At 34.1% G+C, this 27148-nt stretch overlaps 1 protein-coding gene and 1 long non-coding RNA gene across 3 annotated transcripts in view; both read left to right on the top strand.

The window, feature by feature from the left end:
• Nucleotides 1-27148, top strand: part of SV2B (synaptic vesicle glycoprotein 2B) — a 168543-nt gene that overhangs the window by 73368 nt on the left and 68027 nt on the right. The window lies entirely within an intron of this gene.
• Nucleotides 7580-26749, top strand: LOC141520028 (uncharacterized). Its single transcript, XR_012477514.1, has 3 exons — nucleotides 7580-7701; nucleotides 22109-22193; nucleotides 26675-26749. It is a non-coding gene; the product is annotated as an uncharacterized LOC141520028 (long non-coding RNA).

Genomic DNA, 27148 nt, shown 5'->3' on the forward strand with positions numbered 1-27148 from the left:
TGTCATAACTTCCTTCTGCTATACCCAGGGTTGAAGCTTCAGGGTAACTTAAAATTCAAGATTTTCAGGGTTGTATTCAAAAGGAGTTTTATTCTTCCATATGTCCTAACCTGGTTACAGGAACATGAAATGCCATATGCTCACAAATGCATGAACCCTTAGAGGTTATATAGGACTTGTACTCCCTCCCAAAGACTCACTTCTATGATAGTACACACACATCCCTATGTAACCACTCCATACTCTCTTTTTTTAGGTGTTTTCAAGGCAAATGGGGTTAAGTGGCTTGCCCAAGGCCACACAGCTAGGTCATTATTAAGTGTCTGAGACCGGATTTGAACCCAGGTATTCCTGACTCCAGGGCCGGTGCTTTATCCACTATGCCACCTAGCTGCCCCTCCATACTCTCTTTAAAGCCCTCCTGCCCATAGACCTCTACCACATTCTAGGGACAACTCCCCTTATCTAATCTGCATTAATGTTACTATAGTACATTTTAAACTAGTCTCCAACTTCTCATCTCTTAGGCCTAGAGAAATTATTCATTTTCAATTTTTCCTCCTTTATTTATCCTCCCTACTCTGGTTAGTTCTAGTTATAGATTGCCCATAACCAATATTTCTAATGTAAGCTCCTTACAGGTAGGAATTGTTTCATCTATTATATTTCTAGTCTCTAGCAGACTGTCTATCACATAGTGATATTAATACATATTTGTCAATTCAAATTGTATTTTATTTTAGTATTCAAAAGCCTGTTATATGGAAGAAGATTAGATTTATTGTCTATTAGGATTAGTGGGTAGAAGATGAAAAGAGAGGCAATGGGGTGTCTTAGGAGGTAGTGAGTTCTCTCTCACTGGAGGTCTTCAAAGAAGGCAAAAGGGGAAATTGTAGCAGAAGATATGAGTTGGAGTAGATGACTTTTCCAGGACCTTCCAATTGTTCTTGTAAGATGCTGTGATTTTGTCATTTCCCCCAAACAAAAGTTGTAGAGGACACAAGAAAGAATTCTTATCCTTTAAGCTACCAGTTCTGCCATTAGTTTTCATGGCCTTGGAGTTGAGCCACCATTCATTGGGATCTATGGCCTTTATCCTAGGTCTTAACTAACTTAGACATTTGACCTCTGTATCTAGAAGATGTTCCTTTAAAACACCAAGATAACTGAGATCAAAAAGTCTTTTGGATTTTTAATCACTTAATTGCCTCTATTCATTATTTAGTTCATAGACTCATAGAAAATTGGACAAGTTTTTGGATAATTCAAACAAAAGTTTATTTCTTCCTTCTTATTCATGTAACTTAAGCAAAAGTAGATCAGTTTGAACTCATATGATAATTGTGGCTATAAGTAACTATGACTTCAGTGTGATAGAAATTCCAGACTTTCCAAAGTTCCATGAATTATATTTTTAAAATTATCTGTGATCACTGTTCACATTTGCATTTGGCTTATTGAATAATTTGAAGCTCATCATGGACTATAAGAGGATGGGGAAATAACTCCCATGATCTTTAATTTAAAAGGAACAGGTGTTAGAAGATTATAGTGACTTTATCTCTAATTTAGATTAATTTGACAAGCATTTACTAAACAATTTATTAAACATTTTCTATTACACTATGTTAGATGCTAGAAATACAAAGAGAAAAATAGAAAAATGCCTGCCTTCAAGACAGAAATAGTTGATACACTGATAGATGAAAACAAAATATAAGCTAAATAGATATAAAATAATTTCTGTGGGGTAGAGAGAGCATTAGCAATTATGGCTACATTAAGCAATACCTTAGGAGAATATCCCTCATTTAAATTAGCAGAGTATTTTGCTTCCAAGAGCTCTAAGAGGAAGAAGTTGCCTACTGGAAATGAAGATAATACTTTTGAAATGATGTATGACATGAGCATCAGGCTAAAATTTGAGGTTTTATGTTTTTTCCCCAGGAGGGTTTTGTTCTGATTTATTTAGGTCCTCTTTCATGATCACTTTTATGTCTAAAAGCACATTTTTAGAAATGGTTGTTTAGAGTTAGAGTTATAGTCAGTGGCCACAGGAAAAAAGCAATGGTAACTTGCTTATTCAAGGATCAAATTATATGACTTTGAACCTATTAATATGTTGTTCTAATCAACTCTGCTAAAAATAAAACAAAAAAGCAAAACCTTCTGAACTCATGAGACCATAGGAAGACTCAACTATCTGGAATGAACAAAAAAAAGGCAGAATAGAAATTAGATAACCTATTACTGAAAGTAGACAGAGAGAGAACAAAGAAAATATCTTTCTGGCAGAACCGGAGCCCTCTTTAATTCTGTTTCAGCAAGAGTCTACCTAGTCTTTTTATGAGCTTCATTTCTCTGTTTTTCAGACTGCCAGTGGGACTTCAAATTTAAAGCAACTTTGAATTTTAAGACCAATGATATTTATTTAAGGATCTGTATGGTTTTAAAATAACAAATGCACAAATAGAATATGTCAAAAGGAAAGGAGAAATTTGAAACTATCATGTACTTGTTTTATTTGTTTGTCCTTTCAGTAATGAATCCTTAGAGTGAAAGATTACTACCTATTATTTTAAGAAATCTTATTACCAATACATCTATTGTAATGATATATAAAACAGACTTTCATGAAAAGAATACTACTTGTAAAAAACTATATAAATGAAATTCTATGCACTAAAAATACCTATGCTTGTTTTCACCCTTTTTACATTCTCATAATGGGTGATATTTGACAACTTTCTTACTTTCAGAAATGACAACCTTTGAAGCTGTTGTCATACAGATTTACCCAATTTGGCCACAGTCTAGTTAATTGGTTGATTGAGTGAGTCATCATTTAAGTGATAGGAATGAACATCAGAATGGTGAATTCCTTTTAAAAAGCAGCTAGGAAGCAGGAGGTATGAATCTTAGCAAAGAAACAGTATAAGTAGGTCACTGACAGGATGGAAGCAAGAATATCTGACTGCATCATATGCCTTATCAGATTCTACTCATAGCAGAGTTAACCAAGGTTTGGTCAGGTAAGGTCTTGAATAACATCACCAGAAATCCTTTAGAAGGGGGAGTGGGGTGTGTTGGGATTCTCCTGTCTTAATTTACTTAGGCATCTACTTATTAGCCCTGTCAAGTATTAACATCTTAATCTGTTATTTTTGCATATATTAAGTTCATCATATCTACACATTGAAAAGGTTCCACCATAAATTTTAGTTGTTTCTTTGATATTTTATTTTTTTGTCTAGTGTTCTTTCCACCATTCCCAAAGGGATCATAGTACTTTCCTTGAGAAATTTCTCTCTATATGATGACTTTAACAATTCTCTTCTAATTCTATTCTTCACACAATACCCTAATCTTTAATATCTAGTCTATCTCCTGTTTTGATATAATGACATTTTCCCTTCCTCAGATCAATTTCTTTCTTTGACTTTTCCTCATTTGATTATCAGCTTTATGTTCTTAAGAAATGCCTACTCCTGTTTTATTTGCCTCAATGCCATCTGCTTCAATTTATCATTAGAACTGAACTTAGCAAGGTGACCTTCCCCTACCTTTATTGAGCAACTTAATCATTCTGATGCGATTGCACTTTGTTCCTTCTTTAATACATTTCTGAAAAATAATTCTTAGTCACATTGTCACCATTCTTTAACATAAGGCTCCCCAAAGAATTTGAGCTGGAAGGGTCCTTGGAGATTATCATCCTAACTGCTCTTTTTATAGATGAAGAAAGGTGATTTACCCCAAGATCATCTAACATAGGGAGTGGCAGAGCCAGAATTTATTACCATCTCTTTGAATTTAAGTTAAAAGTTATTTCCTGTTATCTTCTTTCTTGGCTCAGTGTGTTTTTTTTTTTTTAACACAAATAGATTGTTGTTTTTAATCTCTCTCTTTCTCTCTTGACAATGTAGACAAGGAGGTCTGACTCAGACCCAGTTTAAATCATTACCATGAAGTGTGAAGAGGACAATCAAAAAACTGATGTTTAACCAGCTGTATTCATAAGTCCTTGGTATTAAGGAGAATCTAAAGGGAGCTCAGTCTCTTGTAAGGTCTGAATAACTAAAAAAAGAAATATTTACAAACTCTGGTGCAGTTTGATTCATTTTGCCAAGGTGGTTGGATTTTGTTTGCATGGAGTTTTGATGTCCTAGGTCTGTTTTTATAAGTTATTGACCCAGGTCATCAGGTGCAATTTTCTAACTTTCCCAGAAGTACCATCTTATTCACAAGATAAAACATCAAAATAAGAAAAAGAAAAATTCTTTAAGAATCAGGCTTATTTTTGTATTATAATAAAGAAAATCTTGGATCCCAGATCTGTTCTGTGTCTATTTCCTTATAGACCTTTGTAACAGTGGGGTTGGTACCACAAAATTAAATGTGTCACATGACTAATCTTGTTTAATCTCTTTTAAAAAATAGGGGGTAGCTAGGTGGCGCAGTGGATAGAATCCCAACTCTGGAGTCAGGAGTACCTGAGTTCAAATTCAACTTCAGACACTTAATAATTAACTAGCTGTGTGACCTTGGGCAAGCCACTTAACCCCATTTGCCTTGCAATAACCTAAAAAAATGTTAAGAATTGCATAATATCTTTTATTTCTAGTCCTTAGAATTTCTGGCACATAGTAGACCCTTAATAAAAGCATATTGGTATATTTAGTTGTAACAATTAGTTAAGGCTATAATCATAGTTGAAGTCAACTGACCAGTTAATTGTTTTATTGAAACAATATTTTGACATATAACCTTAGGTTCTAAGTCTAGCTCCAGCAAAGCACTAGGGGAGGAATGGAATGAGATTGTTTCTTTTTTTCCAGTCAAGATACCCCTGACCTTCAAGGCCTCTAGGAAACAGCACTGACCAATTCAAATCATAAAATCATAGGCTTGGAAAAGAAATTTTGCCTAGAAATTTTTATCTAGGGTCAGGATAACTGTAGGTATCACCACTTGGGGTTGTTGCTTTTTCATATGTCCATCTTTGAAGGTAAAATGGTTTAAATCCATAGTGGTATATTATAATTGACTAAGTTGCTTTTGAAATTCCAAGGCTAGCTCTTGCCCTTGAGTAAACAACTGCTGAACCCTATATATCCTCAGAAGATCATAGATTCAAAACTGGAAAGGACTCCTCAGAAACTATTTAATGTAACTCTCTTGCTTTACTGATGAAGAAATCAAGGCTCAAAGATATTAAGTGATTTGCCTTGGGTTACATAGCTGAAAATAGAATTCAAAATTCAAAAGTTTTCTTGACTCCTGGACCCCAAGTTGAATACTCATGAATTTTTGCCACCAAGCTACCTTCTCTTCCAAGTTGTTCTCCCTCTTCTGTTTTTACTTTTTATTATCTTTATCATAATTATCTTTTAAAAGGTCTTTATTAATTTATTTTAATTTCAATTAATTTTGTATATTAATTTTAAACAGTGGATATGTACCTGGTGTGGCATAAATAGGATTTCCAGTCTCTATCACATAAAAAAATACTACATGACAAATATTTTAATTTATAAAGATACTTGGATTGCCAAGTATGCTTATAATAAAAAGGTTTTGAAGTGTTGATATAATGCCTCCCTAACTTTAGAAAAGATCAAAATCAAATCGATTGAGATATATTCATTTCTTGTTCCTGTATCATCCTTCAAGAAACTAGATTTTTTTGGTATTACTCTAATGCCATTCTGAAAATGTAATTTACTTTAATATGTGAAACAGAAATGCTGCATACTTTCAGATGACATTGCTTTCTTCTTCATCTGACCTCAGGACATTTTAGATTCCTTTCATGAACTTATGTTCTACTTTGTTTCATTTTTATGTGCTTACTTATTTTACTAACCTATTAGACTGTAAGCTCCTTCAGGGAAGAGACTGTATCTTGTTTATTTTTATTCCTTGTCAGAAGTCTACAGTGCTTTTTACATAATAAACTAGTTAAACATATAACTGTCTTAATTTAAACTCTTTTGTGATCCTGCTAATTTTTATGTCTTCTCCATATTACCATGTATTGATTCTGTATACCCTTTCATTTTTCAGAAAAGTTTATTTATTTTTTGACTGAATAAAACAGTACATGTTTATTGACAAGGTATATTCATAAAGACAACTGACAAGCAAAAAAGAAAAAGGTTATGGTATTAAATCCTGAATGCATAAACATTACTTTATAAACAACTCATTAACAGAATGTTTTTCTCCAAGTATTTTTCTCCAAGTAATTAATCAGATACAAATTCTTGAAGGAGGATATAATCCACTTTTATGCATTAATCAGTACTTTCTGTTTCCAATAGATTTATTCCATGGTTATTAGTGTTGTATGAAAATTTTGATTTTTTTTTTATTGGGAGTTCAGACCATATCTTCTAGTTAGGCAATTACTGAACTGGTTGAAACTTGTCCCATGAGATATTAAAATTTTATTGTAGATCTCAAACATTCCTGAGATAAGCCAATTTCACTTGCTTTATTTCTGGAAGGATCCTAACAAGTTCTGACATTTTGATTATCTTTGTGACAGGTAACTCCTTCCTCTAAATCAGCCCACTGTAGACCTCTAAATGTAGTTTAAATTGTAATTTGACTTGGTTTACCTATAGAATCTATTTGAACAAAGTCAATTTCCTTTGAGGATGTATGAGACTATAATTCTGTTGAAGCCTTTTTTCAATTTTTTATGACCTAAGAGGATACACAAGATTGCTAAATGATCAATATTTTTCCTTTGCCTCTGATATAATTAAGATGTATATAATTTTTGTCAGAATCCTAATCAAGGTTCAGAATTATTTTTCTGAACTTTGAACCTAAGTTTAAGTATAGTAAAACCTAACTTTTAATCACTAGAATCTCTATATTGTGATAGTATTATTGAGTAGTAGTACATACTTATCAATTAAATCAGTGGTACTATTTTAATATAAAAAAAACTTCCTTCTTTTCTCTCTTGCTCCTTCTCTCCTTCCCTCCCTCTCTCCTTCCCTCCTTCCCTCCTTTCCTTCCTTTCATTTTTTCCAGACAATTCTTAGTAAGCTTATTGTTCTAGTTTAGTATCAGCCACAGATGTATGTATATTTATACAGCTCAGTAAACTCATCCAATTGAATATCATAGTCTGGATGACAGACCTTTTCACTTAGAGAAAGACGTTATTTATAAATAAGTGAATTGTGAAATTCCTCTGTTTGACCATAATTCTGTCCTTACAATGATTTTTAATTCCTCCCTCTCAGTGCAATCCCAGTCCATTCTACGCTAGCTTCTTTTTTCTGTCAGAACTGGAACTTCTAGCTTCACTACCTAGGATAGAAACTTGATTATAGCAGTGGAGAACTAATAGGTGATGATGAAATCAAATATATAACCTTCCTCGTGTGTGTGACTGGGGTAGTATAAGAGTGGCAGTGATGAAGAGGTGAAGAAATTGATAAACTAGGAGAAAGCATAGTTATATGTCAAAAAGGGTACAATTGTTGAGGGGTGGTAGGACTTACATGTATAGAGCACTTTAAGCATTACAAATCACTTTCCTCACAAGCACCTTATGATGAAGACAGTTTATATTATCAGAGTAGGTAGATAGAGTTGATAGCGCTTGAGCCTTGAGCCTTGAGTCAGGAAGATCTGAGTACAAATGCAACCTGAGACACTTCATTAGCCATGTTTTCCTTGGTAAGTTCCTTAACCTCTGTTTGCCTCAGTTTCCTTATCTTCAAAATGGCAATAATAATGGATTTCAGTTACCTTATTTTTCAAATGAGGCTGTTGCCAGTTGATCACTTTGGTCCTTTTCCAGGGAATGAACCTGAAGATCCATAATTCTTCATTTACAAATCCTGAAATTGAATCCAGGAATTCTGTCACTTAAATTGCAAATTAAAGTTTGTAATTTCTAGATTTCTTGGAAATCAAATATATCCTTTTCCTTGTAAACATTGATTTATAAGTTGAAGAACTGAAACTATGTAAAGAAACATTATTTTAAAAGGCAACGATATTAAAAGTGTTTATGTTTAAGTAATGTCCTCTGTTATATGACTTTCTGAAAAACTGCTTTCCCCCCATGTATCTGCAAGTTTTATGCTGTGTTCTATGTTCCCCCCAATCCCTTTTCCATTTTTCCTCTCAAATTTTCTTTTTTTTTAAATGTAACTCTAAAAAGTCACCGAGTTGAATTTCTTAGACCTTCAGATGCTGTAGGTGTGACGAGGTGAGGGCTGATCTGCAACTTTGCATTTCACCCTTTGTCATTGCCAGGATTGAGCATCAATGCCCTCAGCATCCCAGAACTGCAGTGTACCCAAGTTGCCCTCTCATCTGAAGTCTTAAACTTTGCAGGCATGAATCTCATGGGAGCTGAGGGCAGGTTGAGCAGCAACTCAAGAGCTTGGCTGCTGCTGTGGATGGGAATTAATAACCAAGACCCTTGGAGACCTCCTGGCCAATGAGAAGGAGGGGTGCATCAATTTCCTCAGGACCCCGGAGAGATCCACAACTAAGATCCAGCAGCAGCAGCAGCAGCAGTAGCACCACCACCACCCTCCTCCCTTCAACTACTCTTTCTTTGACTTTTAGTGTTCTGTTCCAAATGACTACTATATGCTTATTAGATTCTGATAATAGAGTGCTAAAATTTTTGAGTTTTCTACTGCTTGGAGAGTAAAGGACTAAACTAGGAGTCTTCTTTCTTCTTTTCTTTTTTTTAAGGGGGGGTGAAACTCATTTCAATTTCTTTTGCTTTTCAATAATAATAATAATAATAAAATGAAAATTTCTTCTTGTCCAAGACAGATTAAGGTTCTTAGTCCTCATGTTGAGATGATGCCAATGAATGGCAATGGAGTCATAACTTTAAAACCCACTGAATTATTTCCCCAAATGCTCCTTAGAATGTGGAGCAGTGCAGAATGGATGTCTTCCCTGATATGCATAATGTTATAATGTTAAACTTAGGGTTAAAATTCAATCATTTTAGGGGCTTAAGGTTCTCCTAATGTCTTACACTTTTTATTCCATTAAATATTTTTCCTGGAAGATAAAAATAGTAAAAAGGTATTGGTTATATTTTTATTCTTCCAGTTAATAGCTAGAGGCTTCTTTAATTCACTAAGACATCCATCTGTTCCCTAGGCTGCTGTGTTTACTGAGCATTGAGTCCTAGATCTTTTCAGGAGAAGGTGTGACTTGGGGGGAGGGAGCAGCTTGATAGTGGTGAGCAGATTATGGAAGGCAAGCTCAGAGCTAGGTGGTAGTAAAGGAGATGTGCAAGATAGTAATCCAGTAATGGTGAGGAAGAACCCTTTATTCCATGATAAGTTTGGATAACCTTTTCTTTAGCTTTATTTCTCTGACCAAGGAGTGCTGACCTTGTTTTGTCTTAACTTGTAAAATTGACCTTAAAAATGGACCTGCAAATCTCACTTTAGAAGACACAAACTTTCTTTATTTTATCTTTCTCCTGGGGAAAAGCAGATGGTTCCTTCCTCCACTGGACTCATCATTTTCTGATCCTTTAATCTGAAGTCATACCATAGCCAAATCATGACTAAATCCTAAGAGAGCTTCAGAGACATACAAAATCTTGTGGAAAAGAAGAAATGTTGACAATATATGAGTCTGTATTTCATTTTTCCAAAGCTGCTTCACTTCTGAATTCTGGGAAAGCAACAGACATTGATAATAGTAAAGAGCCAAGGTATTATAGATGTCTTAGTTTCCTCAGCTGTAAAATGGGAATGTTACCACCTACCTTATAAAGTGGTTGTGAGGATCAAGGTAAATATTTGTAAAAATACCTACCATAGTGCCTAACTTATAGTAGGTAATATATAAACATTTATTCTCTTCCCCTTCCCTTATTATTTATTTGGTCTTGTATGTATTGGTTTCTTTACCTACTCAATTCATATATCAGCCCATATTTTTGATGAATTCTTCATATCCATTGCTCCTTATTACTTAATACTATTTTATTTTACTTTGTATAATACATTTGATTGCCATTCCTCACATTTGGAAACTATGTCTCAACTTTTTGTTATTGCAAAGAATGTGATGTGAACATTTTTGAATACATAGATCTTTTCTTGGCGCTATTAGCTTTTTTTCAGCAGTTATAATAATCACTAGCATTTTTATACTGCTTTAAATTTGCAGAGTGCTTTACAAACATTTTCTCATTTTATCCTCAGCAATAAGGAGGCAGGTTCTATTATTATCTCTATTTTACACATGAAGAAACTGATGCAAAAATTAAATAACTCATCTAGAGTCACATGATGTCAATTTTGAGCTTAGCTTTTCCTGATTTCAGGTTCGAAGCACCATACATTGTACCATCCTGCTCTTTCTAGTACAAAGCCAGAGGAGGAATCTCTGGATCAAAGGCTATGAATGATATAGCAACTTTCTTTAATAATTTACAATTGTTTTTGAGAATGGTTGACTGATTCACAACTCCACCAGCAATAAATTAGCATGTCAATGTTATGGAATTATCTCATTTTTGCCAACTGTAGTGGTGTGAGGTAATACTTCAGAGTTGTTTTAATTTGCATTTCTTTGATTATTTGTTATTTTGAACAATTTTTCATATGCTATGAATTATTTGAATTTTTTCTTTTGAAACTTCTCATGTCCTATGTTAACTTATAAACTGCTGAATAAATTGCTGAAAACTTATTCTTTTAGATTTGTGTGTTTTTTCTTCAGATGTTAGAATTTTAACAGAAAAATTTGATATGGTTCATATTTTTAATATAAATATTATTTTCAAATTTTCTTTTCATTCAAACTACAGTGATTTTGCTTGTATGACATATATCTTATATAATCAAAATTATTCATTTTATATTTTATAATGTTTTATTTTGTGAATGGTTATGATTTCTTGTTCCTTTTCTTTGTGTTATAGTCTGGCCCTCCAGACAGTCCCCTCCTCCTAATCTAGGAGAGAGAATGTCTCAGAGTTTCAGAACGGAAATCTTTGCAAAAGGAGATCAATCTGTAGAAGCAAAAGAGGGAGTTGAGTTGTTTAATTTCAGAAAAAGCCAGAGTCCAGTAAACTTAGAAGTGGAAAAGGATATTGGTGGAATTAAAAAGGCCATGGCATGCTTTGTTATCTTTCTGTTATATTGGTCAGTGTTCACTTTTGTTCATGCCTTATGAGGTAAGAAGGAATATCTACCAGATGCCCTTGTTACATAGGTTGAAATTTTCTTTTCCTAAATACCTTTCCCAGATTAAGCTAGCTTTTCTCTAACTCATTGAACCTGTTCTTGAGATTTGATTTCCTAAGATGCCAACAATTGTTCTAAGTCAATACATGAAGAGTCAGTACTTTCTCCCTGAGGCTTCTGATTGGCAGACCAGCAGCATGACCAATATCGGGGAGCTTTGTTTAAGTGAGTCAGCCTTGTTTCTTCAACAACTGTCTCCCTGTTATAGCCAAGTAAACCTTTTTGTTAACTGTTAAATATTCCATAAAAGTCTCATTTAATTCTAATTTTGAACATAGCAATCCAGCAGGCTTGACCAAGTTTACTCTACTTATACTGGATGATGTTCCTTAAAGTGCCCCTGTGTGGCAACAGGCACATACAGTATCAGACAAAGATTGAATTAATAATTGAAATACTTCATTTTCTTATTTAATGAAAGAATGCTCTCGATCAAACTAATCACAATTTGGTCAAAGTAGATTATGGATCAAAGGAATTTTCTATATAGCAACAATGCAAAGCAAAGTCACACTAATAATACAATAAGTTTTGTCAATAGGACCAAACTGGCCTCTAACCTGTAAATGGTCAGAATCAAACAAAGCAGACTAGAGACAAGGAGATTTGGGAATCAATCAGAAGTTTAATTTCAATACCATCCATATTCACAGAGGAAACTATGGAGTTTAAATGCAGACCAAAGCTTACTACATTCAAATTTTAAATGTTGTCTTATATGTTATATAATTTTTTCCTCTAATTTTTTTTCTTCCATTTGTTCCATTCTTCTTTCACAACATGATTATTATGGAGCTATCTTTAGCCTAGTTACACATGTAGAGCCTATATTAGTTTTCTTTCTGTCTGGGGGGGGGAAATGAAAAACTTAAACTTTATAACAATTTATTGGTGAAAATGCCATTGCATATCATTAGAAAAGCAAAAAAAATTTTTGCAAGTTGCATTCTTTTTTTATTAAAGATTTTATTTATTTTGAGTTTTACAATTTCCCCCTAATCTTACTTCCCCCACCCACCCCCACAGAAGGCAATTTGCCACTCTTTACATTGTTTCCATGGTATACATTGATCCAAATTGAGTGTGATGAGAGAGAAATCATATCCTTAAGGAAGAAACATAAAGTATAAGAGATAGCAAAATCATGTGATAAGATATCAGGTGTTTTTTCCCTAAATTTAAGGTACTAGTCCTTGGTCTTTGTTCAAACTCCACAGTTCTTTCTCTGGATACAGATGTATTCTCCATTGCAGAGAGCCCTAAATTGTCTTTGATTGTTTCACTGATGGAATGAGCGAGTCCATCAAGGTTGTTCATCAACCCCATGTTGTTGTTACGGTGTACAGCGTTTTTCTGGTTCTTCTCATCTCACTCAGCATCAGTTCATGCAAATCCCTAAATGCTTCCCTGAATTCCCATCCCTCCTGGTTTCTAATAGAACAATAGTGTTCCATGACAAACATATACCACAGTTTGCTAAGCCATTCCCCAATTGAAGGACATTTACTTAATTTCCAATTCTTTGCCACCAAGAAAAGCAAATAATTTTTTTAAAAAAAAGGTTAATTTCAAAATGAGGAAATGGCTTACAAGTTAGGGCACATGTGCCAGGGTCCTTTCCCTAGTGGGGGGGAACAGAGACAGTGTGGGGTGATTTCAATGTTTATTACAATTGTTATAAGCTGTATTACTTGACAGTGAGGGATAATAGCAACAATAAGAAAAGATTGATTCATAGCAGGACTTCATGACTGGAACATGAGTATTTGTTGGAGTTCAGAGAATGCCTGGTGGGGGTCAAAGCAATGTAATAATTATGTAATTTTGCCAGAGGGTGAGCTCAAGGGATTGTTGTTATTATGAGTTCATGGTACAGCTTGCTTACTGGAACTTAGTTCTGGAAAACAGGATGTCTCCTGATATCTTGATAGTTTCTGTTTGAAAAAGGGCAAGTGTAAGTAATCCTCCACCCATGTCTTATGTCACCATGGAGGTGACTTTGCTTCTTGAAGTCTGTGCTAATGTTGCACAAGCTCTGGAAATTCCTAAAACTCTAGAAAATCTTCATGTAATGGACTTAGTCATCCGTTGTCTAAGGAACAACCTTCTTTGTAGAGCTTTTCATCAAGTTCGATTTTTTTCAGCCACAGCAACTCTAACCTTTTATGAAGATAAGGAGGGGGTTGCATTCTGTGTTGATGGAAGAGGTATTATACTGAAGGAATTAAGAGACCCTTGAAAGTCTTAAAATCATTGAAGTTGCCAATAAAAATCAAAAGTCAACAAATAATTATGTAGCTTTGCATTTCCATAGTATTCATTCCTTTTTTGTTGTTTGTTTTTTGCAAGGCAATGGGTTTAAGTGACTTGCCCAAGGTCACTCAGCTAGGTAATTATTATGTGTCTGAGATCAGATTTGAACTCAGATCCTCCTGACTCCAGGGTCAGTGCTCTATCCACTGTGCCACCTAGCTGCATAGTATTCATTCCTAAAAATGATTTTTGCCCTGGTATTATATGACCCGTGTTCACAACTCACCTCTGACAGTTACAAGTAGTGTAACCTTGGGCAAATTTCTTAACCTCTCTAAGCTCTTCAGTTACTTCATCTGTAAAATTAGAAGGTTATTCTAATCTGCCTCTGAGTCCTCTTCTAGCTGTAAATTGTATTTGTGATCCCATGAATTCTGTGAGAATCAAAGAATTCTGAGAAAATTGAGCCTTTTGGTATTTATCAGTCAGTCAATAAACATTTATTAAGCATCTTCTAGATATTAGGCACAATTCTAAATGCTAGAGATATCAGGAAAAGTGGCCCTTGAGGCGCTCTTGAGGTGCTCACAATCTTAATGCAAGTAATTATGTACAATCAAATTTCATAAAGGATAAATTGGAAATAATCAACAGTTGGAAGGCACTGGAATTAAGGGTGATTGGGAAAGACTTTCAGTAGGTCTTAAAGGAAGCTAGGAGGTAGAGTGAGGAAGGGGAGCATTCCAGGCATGGAGGATAGCCAGTGAAAGTTCCTGGAGTTGGGAGATAGTGACTTTTTAAAATTAGTAAATGGTTGAATCAGGACTTGAAGTCAACTCTTCTGAATATAAACTTCAATGTTATTTCTCCCTTATCTCTCTGCTGGCCTATTATTGACCAAATTACTAGAAAACTTAAAATCTAGAATAAAATTTCTAATTAAAAAATAAGAATGGATAAACCTTCTTTTGCTCATATCATAGGGACTACCTCTGAGAAAATTTTGTTTTTATCATTTCCTTACTCAAAATTATTATGGTAATTATTATTGACTTGTAACTTTGGACAAACAACTCTTTTACCTCTATGTATGTATGCATATGTATATATATATATGTATATATATATGTATATATATATATATATATATATATATATATATATATATATATATATATATATATACTCAAATTAATAGAATCACAGTTTAGATCTGTAGGAGATACCAGAAGCCATCTAACTCAACCCCTTCACTTTTTAAATGAGGAAACTAAGACTTCAGTGAAGTTAAACTTTGAATATTTTTCCACTATTCCAGTTTTTTATTTATGCTTGTTCTTCTTGAATAATGAATGGAGGCATATTTAATTCTCTTTAACTTTCTAGTGCATCTCTATTTAATTTAAACTTGCTAAACAGGGTTCTAGCTTTTGGTGGAAATGCTTCATTTTTCTTTTTTGGAGAGAATTACAAACTTTTTTATTGATATTTTGTTTTTCCAAATACATGTTATAAAAGATTTTCAATGTTCATCCATACAAATGTATATATTTAAGTTACAAAATTTCCTTCCACCCTCCCTTTCCACCCCACTCCCCTTAGCAGTGAACAGTCCAGTTAACATCGTACATACATATTTTTGATAAACATGTTTACAGATTAGTCGATTTTGGTATGAGGAATTAGGATTACAGAGAAAAGATACATAAGAAATATTTCTTATAAAGTTTATCAGATTCTGAAGGGAATTGCTAGGTCAAAGGGAATGAACAGTTTTATTTGGGAATATCATTTTTCTTTTAAAGTGTTTAAATCCAGTTTTAGAGAAGAAATCCATTTCAAAAAAGATTTTTTCTCAACCATTCTTATAAAAGTCAAATGCCATTACTTTAAGAAAGTTGTAGTCATAAAATACAAAAAATGAACAAAATGAAACTATCATACTAGTTTTTCCAGAGGTGAAAGTAAACATAAGTGATGAGTATATCAATGTCCAGTTCAGGGAGTCACTATAAAAGAGATGTTAACATATTAAGGGGGCATTTCTAGAGGCAAGTGATTAAGTTGGAGAAGGTCATAATAACAGGCCATAATCACCCTTTTTTTTTTTTTAACATAGTGAACATTTATAGGTTTCTTCTTTTTAGGTTTTTCCAAGGCAAATGGGGTTAAGTGACTTGCCCAAGGCCACACAGCTAGGTGTCTGAAGCTGGATTTGAACTCAGGTACTCCTTGACTACAGGGCCGGTGCTCTATCCGGTGCGCCACCTAGCAGCCCCCACTTATAGGTTTACAGTGGGTTTTTCCACACAATAGTCTCATGATAAAAATATATGTATTAATATCTTTGTTATTTGGATGAAAAAAATGAGAACTAGAAAGACTGACTTGCCATTGCTACATAGCTACAATACATCAGATGTAGGAGTTGCCTCCAGATGTTTTCATTCTGATAGGTGCTTTTACCCTTACATTGTGCTCTCTGCCCTATGAGAAGTAGGTGAAGGAGATGTAGTTATTTAAAACTAAGAAGATGGGGGCATGATAGTTTTCTCCATATATCCCAATAACTATCAGGTGGGAGATATTAGTAGACTTGTTGGCTTCACTGGAGAAGACACATCCAGGACTAATGGGTAGGAATTATAGGCAGGGTAATTTCAGTTTGTTTTAAGAAAAAGGACTCAATAATAATTTCTAGAGATTTCTCAAAATATAATTGATTGTATGTAGTAAGATCTCAATCATAGGGTTTTTTTTTTGCTTGTTTCTTTTTTTTTTTTTTTGAGGCAATTGGGGTTAAGTGTCTTGCCCAGGGTCTCACAGCTAGTAAGAGTATGAAACTGAATTTGAACACTTCCTAGAACTGTTGGCAGGTGAAAATCTTAGCCACATATGGCAATTTGACATAATTACTCAACAAATGCCAAGAGGAATGCTTAGTCAAGTTAACTCCCTTGCAGCCTATGTGGTACAGTGGAAAGAGCACCAAATTTGAGACACAGAACCTCAGGTGAAATTTTGATTTTGCTATTTAACTATATTAGTTAGTTTAAATAAGTCATTTAACTTCCATGGGCTTAATATTTTTCCATCTGTTAAAATGAGGTGTCTGGGTTAGGTGAACACCAGAGTTTCTTGCAGATATGATCCTTTGATCATATCAAAGGCCATATCAAATGATAGGGGAGGGTTCAGTTAGGTACCACTGGTTTACCCAGGCAAGGATCAGAATACAAGAATAGAAGGAAATAGCAGATAGAAATAGAATCTGGAAAGTCAGAAGGGCAACAAGATTATTAGGGGTGAGCATGGTAGGTAAACTCTAGTCTTAGAGAAAAGGTTCTTTGATTTTTCCTTTAATTTCTGCTTCTTGAATAGTGGGCCCTATGTCCAAAGGCATTGACTGTAGGAAGGAGAATTTTTTAAGGTGACTAGGAAGAAATTTAAATATAAGACCTTGCCTGGTTTTCCTAATATGGCACAGTAGAGGGAATTCTGGACTTGGAGTCAGGAAGACCTTGGTTTGTATCCTACCCTAGACATTTTGTAACTGTCTGACCATAGATAAGTTATTTAAGCCCAGTAAGTTTCATTTCCCTCATTTGTAAAATGAATATAATAATAGGTTGGAAATCAGTGTTGTCATGAGGCTAAAATGAGATAATATATGTAGAGCTTTGTGAATTTATGCATACTATAAAAATAAGCAGTAAAAAGTAGCAAATTATCACTAATATAATTATTATTATTATTAGTAGTAGCAGTTCAGTTACTTTCCTTCTTTATCGAACCTTACTGACATTTGTCTTCTCCCATTATTTATTTGGTGAGTGACTGCCAAGTCTTTTTAGCATCTACCATCTCTAAACCTGAGTTGTATCCTTTATTTATGGGCACAAATAACAGTATCATCTTACCTTGAACTTTATTGAGAAAAGATCCGTTTCCTTTACATCATATGTTATGATCCTTCTATGGTGGTATCTCTCTCCTTTGCTTGAGTATTTGAAAAAGGTGTGACCTTTCTCTTTGACAGGCTTTTATGTGTCCTTGATCCTTAGCCCTGAATTAAAAAAAATCCAACCAAACAAATCCTGCATTGGTATCACTTAATTCAGCCAAAATATTTGACTTTAGAGTCACATTTTTCAGAAGGGTGGAAATCCGAAATAATCTGACCATCTAGTTACTACTTCCTTTGTTTCTACAGGGTCTTTAATGATAAGAAGAACCTGGAAGAGTCAGTCTGTTTTACTGAAATTGAAAGTGTTTTCTCAGAACTTTCTCAGAACATGATCATTAAATGTATGCTTCAAGTGTAGAGAAGAAAATATTTTCTTTCTAATTTCTAAGTAGTAAAAAAAGTGCAGGTAATTTAAATGCTAAATATGTATATGACTTGCATTTTTGCTAATTATATTTTGGCATTCAGGAGAAGAAATATCAGAAAATAACTTGGATTTGTCTTCAAGCCCACTGATATTAAACTATAGATGCACAGAATATCTCTTAATGAGTACATTTTATAACCTGTATTCTGACTCCAGACTGAGCTCATGGCTTTAGGATAGGACTTTGGGCTGCTACTCAATCCCTGCTAGGAAAAATGCAGCTCATAGGGGTGGAGATGGGCATGAAGCTTGATGAAGGAATTGTCGGTCATGCAGAATGAGACAGTGAAGTACCATCTGTTTCAAGGATTATTCAAATCATCCAAAAATTATGATGAAAAAGATCCCTGAGTTATTCTTCTATGAATTCTACTATTTTCCTTGCTGCCCCCAATTTTTCACCTAGTGGAATTTGGGAGGAATTATTTGGGGAAGGGAAATGTGATTAAAGACTGATTTCTCTTGAATTGTTCACCATCCCCATCCATTTGCATAAAATGTACACATCTCTGCTTTCCTTCTCTTTTCTGGCTCTATGCAACTGGATATAACTGTCCTCAAGGTTCTATCAGTTTCGTGCTCCATTGGCTCTGTGTTGGGGTAGGACAGGAAACCAAGAGAAGAGGACTGAAAGATTTGAAAATTCAAGGCACAAACTATCCTGAGATCACCTTGGGAACCCTGGTGCTGAAAGGAGACCTGTGTTGTATATGCTAGACAATTGAATAGTACTTAAAGTTAGACTGTCTTTTAATTCTTTACAAACATCTAAATTACTACTTAATTATAAGGTAAGTACTTTGTTTAGACTGGCTCAAAAGAGGAACAAAGCTAGACATAGAGGGGAATCTATTACAGAAAAAAAGGAATGTAGGATGTCTCAAATTACAAAAGGGGATTTATTGTCCTCCAGTTTTCATGTGTGCATCAACATTTTAATCTTGAATTAATTTTCTTATTTAATTGATGCTAAGACCCAAGAGTTAGGTTTCTAGGGTAGCCAATATAAACCTATTCAACTTACAATATATTATAATGTTATGAATGAGTGCTAATAGGAATTTAATAATGTTTAGCTATGTTTTTGTGGGGAAATCCAATCAGAATTCAACGTAGGATATTGGGGATTCACCTCTCCTACTCTGTATCCCTACTCTTCCAATCTCTCTGCATTTGAAGTGGAGACACTCTTCTATTTCCCAATTTAATATCTAAAAGAAGATGGGATAAGGGCTATTAGGTGTTCAAGCTGTCTTGGAAAAGGATGTTGGTGTAACTATGCAAGTAAGAGAAGAGAGGTTCCATGGATCTAGATTCTAACCAGTACCTGTGAACAACTGCTTGTAAGTGCAAGGTGCTATTATCCTAAACTTAATGTCTATCTATCTATCTATCTATCTATCTATCTATCTATCTATCTATCTATGTCCAGTAGCAGTAGTCTCTGTTGGACTAGACCACAGTGTCTAATGGACAGTGTATCCTGTGTTGTCAAACAAAAAGAAAAGGGGCAAACTATATATATCTTGTGGGATGTATGTGGACTTAGAAAATTACATATTAATATTATACATGGAGGTTGCTATCAATTGCGGAACATTTGTCTGCTTCCATTATTTATTTGGTGAGTGACTGCCAAGTCTTTTTAGCATCTGCCATCTTTTTGTGGCCCCATTGTGGGCCAAGTATTTTTGCCAAGAAACCCCCAATGGGATCACAAAGTGTTGGACACAATTGATAAATGACTGAGCAACAAATATTTTATTGTATTTTTATCTATTTTATTAAATATTTTCCAGTTATATTTTAATCTGATTTGGGTGTATGGGGGGAATATTGTGTGATTGTCATGTGTTTGATATTTCTGGGCTAGATAATTTTTAACAACTTCAGTCTCCAAATTCCAAATTTGAATTTAAGATTTCAGCCATTAGGGAGAGTAGTACTTAGAAAAGGCTTCATGGAGAATATTATACATAATTGGGTCTTATAGGATATGTTGAGTTTCAACAAATAGATATGAGATAGGGGTATTCTGGGTATAGAGAAAAAAACATGGGGGCCAGGAAGTTAGGTGGCGCAGTGGATAGAGCACTGGCCCTGGAGTCAGGAGTACCTGAGTTCAAAACCAGCCTCAGACACCTAACAATCACCTAGTTGTGTGGCCTTGGGCAAGCCACTTAACCCCATTGCCTTGCAAAAACTAAAAAACAAACAAACAAAAAAGCAAAACAAAACATGGAGGCAAGGAGTGGTTGAATAAGTTAATGGACAGCAAGAAACCATCTGGTTTTAAGTATAGAATCTATGAAGGGGACTACTATGTGATTAGATTGTTTCAAAAGATAAATTGGACTCAGATTTCAGAGGGTCTTGAATGTTGAGTTAGTGAGTTTGAACTTCATTTAGGAGGCAGTGGAAGTCACACAAGTTTTGAATAAGATATGCTTATTATGAAGGTGAAAATGAACTATTAAGTACTTCAAGGTCCTTTTCATTATTAGTCTTTCTATTGGAGCAGACTTATCAATAGTGGCTGGCACTGTCCAATACTTAGCCTTGTCCAGGAACTTGTTCTTTGACTTTTGTATCAGAATTAGAAATGTTAGCTGGATACATAATTTTTAGTCTGAGGCAGTAGTGAAGAAAGGTGTTGTGCTGACAGTTGTATTTTAAAACGCGCAAGTCACTTCAGAGTTGCACTTGAATTCTTTATTTTTAATTGGGATTTTAATTTGTTTGTTTCTGAATTTAAAACCCCATTTTTCATCCAAGAGAAATGCATCAGAGCAGATTTTATTCCAGGACATAAAAATAGCATCTGAAATATCTGGCAGGTAATAATACCTTTTCTTTGTTGACCCTGGGAGATTGAAGTCAGTTTGAAACATAACCTGACAATGAAATGTTACCTTATAAGTTCTATTACATGCCCTGTGCACTTCCAGATTAATTTGTTCCTGAAAATATTATTTCATTTAGACAGATTTTTCTTTTTTAAAAAATAATCCTCTTAGGATAAAAACAAACTATTCAAAGACTAAAGTTAGGTTGTAAAACAATATTTATTGAAAGGAGAAGGCAATCATAGAAATAAATGTGAGATGGTTTCATGCAAAACCAGACCTAGGCAAAATTGTGAAATATCTTGCTTTTGAAGCACACTGGCAGAAACTGAACTAAGGCTTTGCCTTTACCTCAGGGATGGAAATTTAACTCCCACTGTCTGAGACATGCCCCCAGCTCATCTCTTGTCCACTTCCAGAAAATTTAAAGTATACTAACAGTTCTTTTTGTCGAATTGTTCTATCCCCAGCCTCCCCTCCCCACCCTGCCACTTGATGGATTACTGATCTAAACTGCTGGTTTAGATAGTATTATTCTATCTTTTCCTATGTCTCCCTAAATTAACCCCATAGCAAGGGTGTCAGTTTATACCAGGCATATATATATATATATATATACCTTTGCCACAATTGGAGCAAGTTTTTTTCATGGCAAGAGGCTTCCTCTTCCTGATAATTGTACTCCAGGTGATCCTTCCCCTAGGTGCAAAAATGAGTAGTTATAGCTCTGCATGCTATCCATTTCACTACTCTAGTAAACTACTGACTCAGCATCCCCTGAGTTTTCACATTTCAGTTACAGTCTGTGCGGGTTCTTCTAAAGCCTTTGCTATCCTCTTCTCTCTCAACACACCCCCCCCCCCGAATTTCAAAAAGTGGACTAGTGAGTAAATGGATTTACGATAAAATATTAATGGAATGTCTAGAGGGTCCTGAAAAATATTTATCTGTCTATTAATCAACTAGTAAGCACTTAGTAAGCACCTATTATGTATCCATCACTGTGCTAGGTGCTAGAAATAGAAATACAAGATATAAAATAGCTCATACTCGTAGGAAGTTGACATTGTATTAGGGGAGATAAGGAGTTATACACATATGCATATATATACACATACAAACAAACATACATATAATCCTATTGAATAAATATGAAATGATTAAATATAAATATCTATATACTTCTCTTTCAACAAGTATTCATTTATTATTAATTTATTATTATTATTTGGTTGGTTATCCTTTATCTTTGAAGAGGACTAGTGACATCAAGGATGATGACTTGAGCATGAATTGAATTTAAGTGAAGCAGAAATGCATAAATTATCAGCCTCATTCTCTCTTACAGAATCATCAGAATCTGGTGGGAAGGCAAAAGTCAGGACATAGAGCTTGGAATCATAAGTGAGAGTTGAGCCAGGTGAATACCAAAGGTGAATAAACAGCTCTGAAAAGGAGCTCAACAAATTCTCACACCAGAGATGCTAGTCCTTCTCAATTACCCCATTCATCTATATGCTAGACACTGTGTTATATATACTGTAAATACAAAGGTGAGGGAAGTAGTCCTTTTTTTTTAAAGGAGATTGTATCTATTATATACAAAGAATATCACATTATCTTAAAAAATATGCACAATATTTTATGTATTTTAACCATTGTCTTTTGGAAGATGATGCCTTCATTGTTATTTAGTCTATTGTATTAGTAATTCTAATATTAGAAAAAATCTGGTTGTAAAGAAAAGAAGGTAGATTGATGAGATAAATATTTTGGAACATTTGAGATTCTATGCTTGTTTTACACTTGTAGCATTTTAATAAGTAGTACAAATCCTAGAGGATACTTTAATGAGCTCTTTAACCAGTTCTAGCTACTTCTCATTTATGATACAGACAACAAAATAACAAATTTTGTCTAAATGTCCCAAATGACTGAAGGAAAGTGGCCATGTGACTCTAGATCATTCAGATTACCTAAAATACCCCCTTAAAGTTGTCATTCTCTCTAGTTTGAAAATAGTGCGCAAAGGCTGAAATAATTTTGAATATTTTGACTTCTCCACCATGCCTTCCTCACCCAAGTCCAGCTTTCTTTTGTGTATTAGCTCCCTTCATTAGATTGTAAGCTCCTTGTGAGGGGGGAACATCTTCCCTTCCTCTGAACCCCATAATTGTATTTCCAATCAAGCTTAGTAATGCAGTGGATAGAGCACTAGGCCTAGAGTCAGGAAGACTTGAGTTCAAGTATGACCTCACACACTTATTAACTGTATGACCCTGGAAAAGTCCCTTAACACTATTTCTTTAATTTCTTCATCTATAAAATGAGCTGGAAAAGAAAATGGCAAACCATTCTAGTATCTTTGACAATAAAACCCAAATAGAATCATGAAAAGTCAGATGACTGAAATGACAAACAACAAAATTACCTGTGCTTACCATAATGCTTGATAGCATAGTGGATGATAAATAAATAAATGAATGAATGAATGAATGAATGAATGAATGAATGAATGAATAATATTAACTACAACTACTTAAGAGCTAATCCAACTTGTAATCAAATAAAGAATTCCTTTAATCTTGTTTCCAGAATTAGCAATCTAGCCCATATTTGATGTTTTCCAGTGATGGGACAGGGAATTGACTATGTCCCATTACAGTCTCCATTTCTTGACAGTTCCAATTAAAGAAAATTATTTTCTTCACAAAATTATTGCATTTAGCATAGTGTTTGGCACACAGTAAGCACTCTAAATGTTAGTTATTATTATTATTATTATTATTATTATTTTACATCACTATCTTTTCTAAATATATATTTTCTCTTCTGATGAGATGGCTAACCTTTTAAATAAAGAATAAAAGAGGGAGAACAAGGGTGAGAAGTAGAGAGAGTGGGAGAGAAAAGGTCAGCAAAATTAACCATCACATACTCCAAGACAGACGGTCCCTCACCTCTGAAAAATAAGGATGTAGTTATGCTTTGCTCATCATCTTCAGGATCAATCTTGACATTTATAACTACATGCTATTTAGTTTCAATTTTGACAGTTTTATTTAGGACGATGTTCCTTATGTTGAACTGAAATCTGGCTCAATGTAACTTCTCTATTCCATCTCTAGGGGTATGCTAGTAGATGTTTAACATTTGACTTAAGGGGGGGAGGAATTTAAGTATGATCTATTTTAAAGTTAAATCTGTGTTATTAACATTTTCCCTTCACTTTAAGTCTAGAAGATCAATAAAACATTAAATGGAGACCTGATTTGTATGTTGACTGATTCAGAGGTTCAAATGCTTATACTTAAAATTTAACAATTGACTTTCCAGAGTTGGTTCAAGCTGATAGCAGTACGCCCTTGCCCTAGCTCCTCAGACAAGAAAAATAGGCCCAAATCCAAATGCAATTACGAGCTTTGTAAATCAATTACAATCGCAATCTCTCTCTCTCTCTCTCTCTTATATATATATATATATATATATATATATATATATATATATATATATATATTTTCTTTTTCTCTCTCTGTCTGTCTCTGTTTCTCTTTTCTCTCTTTCTCACTGTTTCCCTGTGTGCATTTGTGTGTATTCTGAGCCTCTTTCAGACTTAGATGTTAAATATTTTAAAAAGTTAAATAACTTTTCCAGGGATAATAATGATCTGAATCAGGATTCAAACTCATTCCTTCCAGACACCAAATCTGCCTCTTTACCCAGTTTGCTTGCCACTTTATTATCTTCAGAAATATGTTGTGTGTCCTGCTGCCATTAAAGGAAGACATAGTATACATTAATGGATACCTAGATTGCTACTCATTGGGCCCCTTGCCACCTGTTAGGTAACTGGGGAGAGAAGAGAGGGCTTTTAACTTGGGACTGTGTTCCCAGTAACATAGGGTAGTATTTTTATTATGTGATGCTACTGTATCTTGACATTTATAAATGTTGATTTCTTGACATTTAAAAAGTTAGATTTCTAGTGAAACTGGGACTCAGAAAAGTTAAATGACTTGCCTATGGCCATATAACTAGTAAATATATAAACAAGATTTAAACTATCTTCTGACTTCAAGCCCAATATTGAACAAAGTGGTGAAAGGTTGGATGACAACAACTGAAAAAATTGTTATTTAATAACAAACACTATTTAAAGTGATCCATAGAAGACTGTTGTTGCCAGTTCCAAAGAAGTAACTAACACTCAAAAATAGCAAAATAAACCGTTCTGTTTTCATACCAGGTGTTGTTATGAAGTATTCCATAGACATCACCCACTGTATTTCAGGAGTCTTAGCAAGTAGTTAAAACAAATGAGAGTCAATAATACATTTTATATTCAGGGGTAAAAACAGTAACAGCCAGTACTGAAAGAAATTGTGTACTCTTTGACTGCATTGAATGTGTCTCAGAAACAGTGATCACAATAAAACAGCATGGCTTCAGAGAAAACACATATTAAACTTACTTCCTTTTTTTAAAAAGATAGGGTTACTAGACTGATTGACCATGAAGTTACTGTATATATATATATATACATATATATATATATATATGTATATATATGTATATATAGTTTACTTAACTTTTCATGAAAACCTTCACAGAGTCTCTCCCGCTATCTATTGTGGCTACAATGGAGACCTTCAGGATAGATAATAGTATATACAGATATGTATAGAATTTTCAGATTTTGTTCATTTTCATTATCCTTGCCCACACCTAGCTATAATAGCAAGGTATGATATGCCCTGTGATGTCTGGGGTGTTCAAGTAATATTAGCACCTAGTGCAAGGGCTTGCTGGACCCTTTTTAGGGATGCTCATCCACCATTGGTGTTCACTTTTTTACCCAGCTCTCACCTGTGACTCTAAGAAGATAGAGTGTGCACATAAGCTGTATACAGTAAAATCATCTTGCAGATAGGTTAAAACCTGGTAAAGCCAATGGGTAAACATTTTAAAGTTATAGTAGCCTTAGGATAGATTCAATTCTAGTACTTAATCTTTAGGGTTAAGCTTTCCATTATGAGTCCTGCTTTATTTTTATATGAACTACGAAAAATGTAAGAAAGTCCTTGTAGAAAGAATTTATATAGAAAGCTTATATTATTTTTTATATATTCAGCAATGCTTTTTTGTAATGGAGTATTTTTGGAGATTCTATCACATTATTACACTATAAACTTTTTTTTTAATATTTTTTTTAATTTACAGAACTCTATTCTCTCTTCCTCCTATTTCTACCCATTTGGGAAACAAAGAAAATTATATTCTTTCTAATCCATTTGCATAGTCAAACAAATTAAAAAACCCTAAATTTGTTATCTCTATCAGGAGATAGATGACATGTTTCATCACAGATTCTCTAAAATCAAAGACAGTCATTTCCTTGATCTTAACTATTTCAAAGTTGTTTGTCTTTGCATATTTACCTTTACAGCAGGGGTGGAGAACCCAGGGCCTGGCCTGAGAGCCTGATACTGTCACAGCAGCTCCGGACAGCACTCAAAATTCAATAAATCTAAGAGCTTTTTAGGGGTTAATTAATTAAATGATTTACCAAATATAGCAGGTGAATAATGTTATATTTTATTTTTTATTATATAAATATTTTGTTTGTTTTCCAATTACATACAATGGTTTCTTCCAATCACTTTTTGCAAGATTTTGAATTTTCCTAATTTTTTCTCCCTCCCGCCCTTCCTCCCCCCCCCCAACAGAAGGCAATCTGATATGATCTTTACCTTTCCTTCTGAGACATGTATTGATCAAAATTGAATGTGTTGAGAGAAGAAAAAGATCCAAAAAGGAAGAAAGAAAATATTAGAGATAGCAAAATTATGTAATACCTGAGACAACTTTTAAAAATTGGAGATGATAATCTTTGTTCTTTGTTTAAACTCCACAGTTCCTTCTCTGGATATAGATGGTGTGTGATGTTATAAATATCCAAATGAAGCCTTGACAAGCAAAAAGATTCCCCACACTTGCTTTACAGTATTGTTGTTATTGAATAAATTGTTTAAATTGGTAAAAATCTTCAAGGTATTCATTTTTATATTGATGTTATAACAAATTGTTCTTCTAATTCTACCTGTTTTATTCTGCATCTATTGATAGAAGCTGTTCCCTGTGTTTTCAAAATCATCTACTTCCTTATTTCTTATAGAGCATTAATATTCCATCACATCTATAAATAGAATGTAGTGTTTTTATCTATTGTCCAATTAATGGGCATCCTTTGAGTTTCAGTACTTTTGCCACCACACAAAGAGATGCAATAAATGTTTTTATACTGACAATTCTATCTTTGATCTATCTGGGAGATGGCCCAGAGACAGTGTACCTGGGTCAAAGAACATATACTGTTTAGTTTTTTGTA

The sequence above is a fragment of the Macrotis lagotis genome, chromosome 4 (assembly GCF_037893015.1).
Source record: "Macrotis lagotis isolate mMagLag1 chromosome 4, bilby.v1.9.chrom.fasta, whole genome shotgun sequence".
Lineage (NCBI taxonomy): Eukaryota > Metazoa > Chordata > Mammalia > Peramelemorphia > Peramelidae > Macrotis > Macrotis lagotis.